Consider the following 9,136-nt stretch of genomic DNA (forward strand, 5'->3'; position numbering starts at 1 on the left):
AGAAGGCTGATTGTTGTGAAAACCTTTGCCACATAAACAGAAGTAAGGGATTAGGTCTTTCAGATGCAATCGCCAGCAACTTTTCTCTTATAACCTCTGGAACACCATTGCATCAGTTCAGACATGTGACTGGGAAGAAATATCAGCTCAAAGACCATCTGGTTAAAAATGAGCAGTACTTCCCAGCTTGGTGGATGGCAAAACAACAGAATGCCCCAGGTACATCTGCCTTGTTTCCCAATTCCTACAGGATTCACAGACTGACTAGTTTTGACCCAGCCTCACAAAGGTGGGTTTGCCTTGGAGGAAGCTGGAGTGATCCTCACCTCAGGTCTTATGCCTTTTGGAGCAGTCTCACGGGCTTTTGTGTTTCTGGAGTTAACCTAAAGAGTAAGTGTTGCTTTATGACAAACCCGATTAAGCCAAAATCATTCATTCATTCATTCATTCATTTGTTCATTAATATTTATGAGCAGATACTGTCCTACAGCTAGAGACACAAAGATAGATGAGATTGAATTTCTGCCCCTTAGAGTTCATGCAATAGGGTGAGGATCTAAGAGAGGAAAGGAGGAGAGACATCAAAATAGATGCTGATAATACAGAACTCTTTCCCCCACCTTTTTAAAATGTGAACCACACTTTGTCCTGCTATGGCAAGTAAAGCTTTAATTGATTCATTTATTTAATCAGCAAACATTTGCCAAATGCCTGGTTTGTGCCAGGAGCTGTACCAGGTGCTGTGTCTACTTAAAGAGCAGCCTGAGGGTAATGTTAGGAAGATCAAAGCAGAAGCCTCCCTCATCTCCCTTTGTCCCTCTCACTTGCCCTTTCACCCAGCCCTCTGAGGATGGACCCCAACAGCACCAGATGTGTGGCAGCAGTTGCTAATCCTTTTTTGGTTCGAAAGGAGGAGGTGCCCTCAAAAGGGAGTAGAACTGCAATGTAAACATCACCTTAAGCCATGCCAATCATTTGTCCTCCCTTGCTTTTCTTTAAACACACAAGCAGCTTCATTCAAGGCACTGAGGGAGCAACCCAACTGGAAGAAGGGAAAAATAGAACAGCCAGAGTATGGTAGCTTTGCCACTGACTGCTTACATCTTTGGTGAGTCACCATCTTTAGTAAATGGAAGCAAGCCTCAAAAATGAATGGAGGCTACCAAGGTTAGTAATGGGTATGACCCAGATAAGGCAGAGTCTTATCTCCTTCCCCATTTGATACCCAGTGAAGACATCTATACAAATATTTCCATAATGCTTTTTAGTTTACCAAACACTTAAAAAGAGAAAAACTATTTGGATAAATAAATGTAGATATTACTTCTAGGTACTGAGGAGTTGGTTGAAATCATTATATGGAAAATGAGACTTGAAATAGTTGAAAAAAGAAGAGGTAGGGCTTCCCTGGTGGCGCAGTGGTTGAGAATCTGCCTGCCGATGCAGGGGACACGGGTTCGTGCCCCAGTCTGGGAAGATCCCACATGGCACAGAGCGCCTGGGCCCGTGAGCCATGGCCGCTGAGCCTGCGCATCCGGAGCCTATGCTCCGCAACGGGAGAGGCCACAACAATGAGAGGCCCGCGTACAGCAAAAAAAAAAAAAAAGAAGAGGTAGATTTTATTTGTAATATTATGGAAATATTTCCATAATACATGAAGGGGTTAAACAAACAAATTTTCAAAATAACATACAGTAGTAGGATGCCATTTATGATAAATAAAAGAGGTGAAAATGATAATAGCTAAGGGATTTCCCTGGTGGCGCAGTGGTTAAGAATCCGCCTGCCAATGCAAGGGACACGGGTTCGATCCCTGGTCTGGGAAGATCCCACATGCCGCAGATCAACTAAGCCCGTGTGCCACAACTACTGAGCCTGCGCTCTAGAGCCCATGCTCTGCAACACGAGAAGCCACTGCAACGAGAAGCCCACTGATGGCAACGAAGAGTAGCCTCCACTTGCCACAACTAGAGAAAGCCTGTGAGCAGAAACAAAGACCCAACACAGCCAAAAATAAATAAATAAAAATAAATAAAGCTATTAAAAAAATAAAAGAATCTGCCTTCCAATGCAGGGGACCCAGGTTTGATCCCTGGTCGGGCAATTAAGCCTGCACGCCACAACTAGAGAGCCCGCATGCCGCAACTACTGAGCCTGCACACTCTGGAGCCCACGTGCACCTCAACTAGAGAGAAGTCCATGGGCCACAACTAGAGAAGCCTGTGTGCTGCAACAAAGAGCCTGTGCGCCTCAACCAAAGATCCCACATGCTTCAACTAAGACCTGAGGCAGCCAAATAAATGTTTTTAAAAAATGATAATAGCTAATACTTTATAGTGCATACTATGTGCCAGACACTGTTCTCAGTGCTTTACATAGATGAACTCATTTGATCCTCAAAACATCTCCATGAATTAGGTACTGTAATTATCATCCCCATATTACAGACTTGAAAACTGGGCATGGAGAAGTTGAGTGTCTTGCCCTAGGTCACGCAGCTAGGATTTAAACCCAGGCAGTTAGCCTATAGATTCTGGAACCTAAGCTTTGCATTATTTCCACAGGTACAGCTATATGAATGTAAATGCTTAGAGAAAAGTTCAGAAGGATATACACTAATCTGAAAATCATCGCTGTCTTTGGAGAGCAATCAGGAATTGGAGTTCGGGCAGGTCAAATATTCTATTAGCTACAATGGGTTTTGTTTTCCCCCAAAGATATTTCCCCCAAGATAATGATTTCTTGTAACTTCTGTTAAATTAATTAAAAATGATTTTAAAATATTTTAAAAAATCTTGGGGTCAATAGAAGTGATTATTTATTTATTTTTGGCTGTGTTGGGTCTTTGTTTCTGCATGTGGGCTTTCTCTAGTTGTGACGAGCGGGGCTACTCTTCATTGCAGTGCACGGGCTTCTCATTCCGGTGGCTTCTCTTGTTGCAGACTGCAGGCTCTAGGTGAACGGGCTTCAGTAGTTGTGGCACATGGGCTCAGTAGTTGTGGCTAGTGGGCTCTAGAGCGCAGGCTCAGTAGTTGTGGCGCATGGGCTTAGTTGCTCCGCGGCATGTGGGATCTTCCCAGACCAGGACTCGAACCCATGTCCCCTGCATTGGCAGGCGGATTCTTAACCACTGCACCACCAGGGAAGACCCAGTAGAAGTGATTTTGAGTCAAATTACTAGATTATGCTCTCCTCCTAAATTTCACATTGACTTTGGTATCTTTGGGAGCAGAAGGATTAATTGTGTTCATCTTTCCTCTTTGTCAGTCTCATGACCTTTGATGAAATCTTATTTCAGAGATTAGATAAAAACCTATTTCAGATTTTATCTGGAACAATGGGAGACATATTGGTAGAAGTATTATATTTCATGGCTGAAATGTCTTTCAGAATTAGAAACTGAAGCCCAGGTAGCCATGTCAGATCATGTTATTAAGTACTGAACTAAATCAAGAATGGATTTGTCATTTAATTACAAAAATGAAGTAAAACCTTTAAAGTCTCATATGTACTAGTAATTAGAAAATAGTAGTGTATTAGAGTACTCCAGAGTAACAGACCAATAGGAGATACAAATAGATAGAGATATATGTAATCTTTGAACATAGATCTAAATCTTTGGAGATTATGATAGATATTGAGAGAATATTTTATTTTTTTAATATTTATTTATTTGGCTGTGTCGGGCTTAGTTAAGGCACGTGAGATTTTCGTTGTGGCATATGGGATCTTTCACTGTGGCATGTGAGCTTCTCACTAGTTGTGGCGTGTGGGCTCCTAGAGCGCGTGGGCTCAGTAGTTGTGGCGTGTAGGCACTCTAGTTGTGGTGTGCGGGCTCCAGAGCACATGGGCCCGGTAGTTATGGTGTGTGAGCTTAGTTGCCCTGTGCATGTGGGATCTTAGTTCCCCAACCAGGGATCAAACCTGCGCCCCCTGCATTGGAAGGTGGATTCTTTTTTTTTTTTTTTTTACTTTTACTTATTTATTTAGTTTTGGCTGTGTTGGGTCTTAGTTGCAGCATGCGGGGTCTTTCACTGCTGCATGTGGGCTCTTTGTTGCGGTGCCCAGGCTTCTCTCTAGTTGTGGCACGTGGGCTCCATAGAGCGCAGGCTCAGTATTTGCGGCACACAGGCTCTGTAGTTGTGGCACGCAGGTTCAAGAGCAAGTGGGCTCTGTAGTTGTGCCACATGGGCATGGTGCACAGGCTCAGTATTTGCGGCGTGTGGGCTTAGTTGCCTTGCGGCACATGGGATCTTAGTTCCCCGACCAGGGATCGAACCCACATCCCCTGCACTGGAAGGCAGATTCTTAACCACTGGACCACTGGACCACCAGGGAAGTCCAAGAATAATTTATCTTAAGGAATTAGCTTACACAATTTTGGGGGCTTTACCAGCCTGAAATCTATATGGCTGACCAACTGGAAACTCAGGTGAGAGTTGATGTTGACTCTTGAGTCTGAAATCTACAGGGCAGGTCAGCAGGTTGAAAACTCAGGCAGGGTTTCTATGTTGCAGTCTTGAGGCAGAACTGCTTCTTTTTTGGAGAAACTTAAGTCTTAACTGATTGTATGAGGCCTATCCACATTATGGGGATCTGTTTAACTTCAAGTCAATTGATTGTAAATGTTAATCACATACACAAATACCTTCACAGCAACATCTAGACTAGTGTTTGACCAAACAACTGGGCATCACAGATTAGCCAAGTTGACACATAGTTAACCAGCATGAGTAAAGTCTAATTTGAACTAAATTCTGACTGCTCAAGAATGTATGTTAGAGATACATCAGTCTAGTGATTTTTTCATTTAGGATGACTGAAGTTCTAATTTGCTTTAAGAGATTCAATCATTTGAGGAAAATATTTGAACAGTACATTCACAATATATTTAGCCATTCTAATCACCAGTTTTGCTTAACACAAGCTAGGTTGTGAGATGATTCTGAATTATTTCATGGCAGTTGAAATATAAGGTTAACTAAATGCACACACATCTGTGAAGCTAAACAGCAAACACAAAGAACTCATTGCTGTAATCTCACATTTTCAAATTTGCTCCTAGTTAAAGACAGTTAACTTAGACACAATGTGCATACTGTTCTACAATGAAGATGGTCAGTAATGAGGTGTTTTCAACTTAACATAATCACTCAGTTCTGTCTCTGACATCTCATCTGCAAGTTACACAAATGGTTAACTAAGTTATGCAAATGATTTCAGGATAATCTCCATCCGAATATAGATTCTAAATAAATTATGAGTTGGGCATTTGAGAATATTAATAAATGTGGATCTATGACTCCTGGCATTATTGCTTTAGTTTTTTCTTCTCTATTACTAAACACATCAATACTTTGTTAATGATAAACTGAGGAAAAACTAGTAATCATTTTTCAGATTTAGCACTATTTAATTAACAAAAGATTGTTACCTTTAAAGAAGAAAATTATATACCACCGAAAAAGATATCTAAATGTCTTCCTACCACTGGAAAGGAGAGGAAGAAGGGAATAGTGTGTTGTATATGTCAGGGAATTGGTGGCCTTTATCTTATTTCTCACCTGTGTGGTAGGTATTATTAGTCTCTGAAAGTGAGGAAAACTAGGCTCATAGAATTTCAGAAACTTGCTCAAGGTCACCAGAAAGCAGCAGATTCCCTTCAAGGCCTAAACTCTTCCTCTACAGACCCAGCTGAAACACAGAAGGAATTAAAATGCTTGCTCTTGGGACTTCCCTGGTGGTCCAGTGGTTAAGACTCCGTGCTTCCAACGCAGGCAGCCCGGGTTTGATCCCTGTTTGGGGAAATAGATCCCGCCTGCTTGCTGCAACTAAGAGTCCGTATGTCTCAGCTAAGAGCCGGCCTGCTGCAACTCAGACCCGGCACAGCCTAAGTAAGTATTTTAAGAAAACCGCTTGCTCTTGCATTTCTTATGTAATAACAAAGGTGATTCATTCCTATCTTATCTTGCTTTTGCCTCCTTTCTAACCATTAGCACAGCTGTAAGGGCAAAGGTCTTCCCCCACAAATAAGGCATTTATTTCCAGGCAAGCGCAGCAGGTGAGACTGTTTTCATTATGCTTTTATTACTGCAGTTTGTCTTTGGTAAGATCAAATTTAAACTTGCTTCTCACCTTAACTTGCCTTTTCCTAGTCCACTGGAGTAGACTTGGAATTGCAATCAGTGCCTGTGTGATGGCAGTGGTGGGGATGGAGACCAGGGGGGCATAGTGGGAGGGAGCAAACGACTCCTTGGGTGGGATTTCAAAGGCATTGATGAGTGTTTTCAGTTATAAGAAAAAAAGAGGGAGTCTTCTCCTTCCCCCCGGTTTTCCTTTGGTCACGCCTTTGATGAAGCCTCTAAGCTGTCATTGCTGCAGAACAGTTTTGTTTAGATAGGCACTCAGGACAAGATTGCACTGTGGTGCTTTCATCTAGTTGTGTCATGAAGACGAATCTATATTTTGCACTCATATAGCATTGCTAGATATGAATAAGACTATATGGTTCTACCCTAGAACTGTATTCATAAACTGAAAGGGTACTAGAGATTATCTAGTCCAGTGGTTTTCACTTTTTTTTTTTTTATATATAGCACAAAACTCTCTTCAAACTTACTTGCAAGCCCAGAACCAAAACCAAGAGGTGCTGCTCCTAGGCTCTTTTCTCAGTTAATGTTTCCTTGGAGCCCTCATTTAAAATCTTTTGATATTAGTCTATCCTCTAATTTTATGAACTTAACAAAAAGTTCTGAGCAAATACAATGTGTCTAGCTAGCACCGTACTAAGTTTAGGAAAAACACTGGGCCTCAAATGCTCTGGTCCCTGGCTTATCAGGAAAGACAGATGATTACAACACAACATAGCGAATTCAGTGATTCAGAATTACCTGTGACACTATGGAGGCATGGAATTGGGGCTCTAATTCAGTCTGGGGACGCTGAGTCTGAGCCTGAGTCTCTAAGACTGAGCAAATTAGCTAGGAGGGCAGTTAACTTGGGAAGGTGTGGGGAAGAGTATAGTACAGACTGAAGAATGGAGTGGGTAAGTAGCTAGGGGTATATTCTGGAAGCTACAAGTCATTTTATGTAGCAGAGAGTTCAGTGGAAACTGGTGAAGAGGCCTAAGGCCTGTCTTGAAATAGGAAGTAGGGTGCCACTAAGGCATTTAGGTAGGGAGACAAAGAGGTCAAATTTGTTTCGGATTGCCAACAGGGACTGTGAATTTGATGAGAACAAGAAGGGAGGTGGGAAGACAAGACAGGAGAGTATATAGCAGGAGCTCTCTGACAGAGAACGTGAGAGCAGGAGCAAGTCTGGCAGGAAAATGATGCATTCATGTTGAGGTTCCAGGCAAAGATGTCCAGCATGATTGGACGGGTATCTCATCTGAAACCTCAGAGAATACACTATGATCCTACATAGAAAGAGACTCGAGAGAGATGTGGGGGGAATTCCCTGGCAGTCCAGTGGTTAGCACTCTGCCCTTTCACTGTCGAGGGTGTGGATTCAATATGTGGTCAGAGAACTAAGATCCTGCAAGCCGAGTGGTGCGGCCAGAAAAAGAGAGATGTGGGAAAAGGTTAACTTTGCTTAACTCTTAATTTGTGGTTAATTCTCACTTTCTTAATCTTTTTCTGTACACGTATATTACTTTTATAAATGGGCAAAAGCATAGTTGTTCTAAAGTCTGCTGACTTATCTTCCAAGTTTTGCTCTTTACCCCAAATGGCACCGTACCATATATGCAATATTCTGCGTTTTCACTCACAGTACTATGTCTTCACTAAAAATCATGCTTTCAAAGGAAAAATGCAAATATTTACCAGCCTTCTTAGACTAAACTTCACAATCTGGTTTAGCTGGACTCCATGCAGATACAGTAAGACAGAAAAATCTCTTGAGAATAAACCAGTGTTCACAGCACGTTAAGTGCTCTCTTGAAGGAATAATCACGGGCAGCCCTAATGTTCTGTCACTAGTGATGGCAGAACAAATGCAAACCTGAAATGTAGCTCAGGGTCTCCTCAAAGTCTGACTCGCAGGACTGTGTGAGGAGGTACGGGCTTTTCTGACATGGTCTGGGGATGATGGGCCCCGCCGAAGAGCGGTAAGGAAAAGCAGGGTGGGTCCACTTGAACTTCCTTCCAACAACAAATGGGCCGTAGTCTGTGATTCGCATCATCGACCAGATTGATGGCTGACTTTAATGGAGCACACATACTCAAAAGCTGTCACTGAGCATTTGCTACTTTTAATTCATTAGAGGAAAAGAACCATCACTACAATATTCAATAACTTATTTCCACTATGCTCAAAGCAACTTATACATTTTATAAATTCTTTAGTATAGTATCACCAGTTTATCCTATTTCTTTAAACCATTAAAAAAATCAAAGTATAGTTAATTTACAATGTTGTGTTAGTTTCAGGTATACAGCAAAGTGATTCAGTTATACATATACATATATATCTATTCTTTCTCAAATTCTTTTCCATTCTAGGTTATTACAAGATATTGAATCTAGTTCCCTGTGCTATACAATAGGTCCTTGATGTTTATCTATTTTATATATGGTAGTATGTATATTGTTAATCTCAAACGCCTATTTAATCCCCCCTCCCTTCCCCTTTGGTAACCATGTTTGTTTTCTACATCTGTGGGTCTATTTGTTTTGTAAATAAGTTCATTTACATCATCTTTTTAGTTTCCACATATAAGTGATATTTTTGTCTTTCACTTAATATGACTGATAATCTCTAGGCATCCATGTTGCTGCAAATGGCATTATCTCATTCTTTTTTTATGGCTGAGTAATACTCCATTGTATATATATCCCACATCTTTATTCATTCATCTGTCGATAAGACACTTAGGTTGCCTCCATGTCTTGGTTATTGTACATACTGCTGCAATGAACATTGGGGTGCATATATCTTCTCGAATTAAAGTTTTCTCCTTACCAGCTTGTTCTAATCCATATAAGTACTGTAAGGCTATACACTGTGTTTACATGCCAATGGCATCTATTTCTAGCCATGTGATGCACTTCTCAGTTATCAGTAGAGGTAAATGGAATACTTGGGTGAGGAGAGTCTGATTTACGCCAAGTTTTCGAGAGATTAATTTTCTCCA

Source organism: Mesoplodon densirostris, chromosome 1 (genome assembly GCF_025265405.1).
Source record: "Mesoplodon densirostris isolate mMesDen1 chromosome 1, mMesDen1 primary haplotype, whole genome shotgun sequence".
Classification (NCBI taxonomy): Eukaryota; Metazoa; Chordata; class Mammalia; order Artiodactyla; family Ziphiidae; genus Mesoplodon; species Mesoplodon densirostris.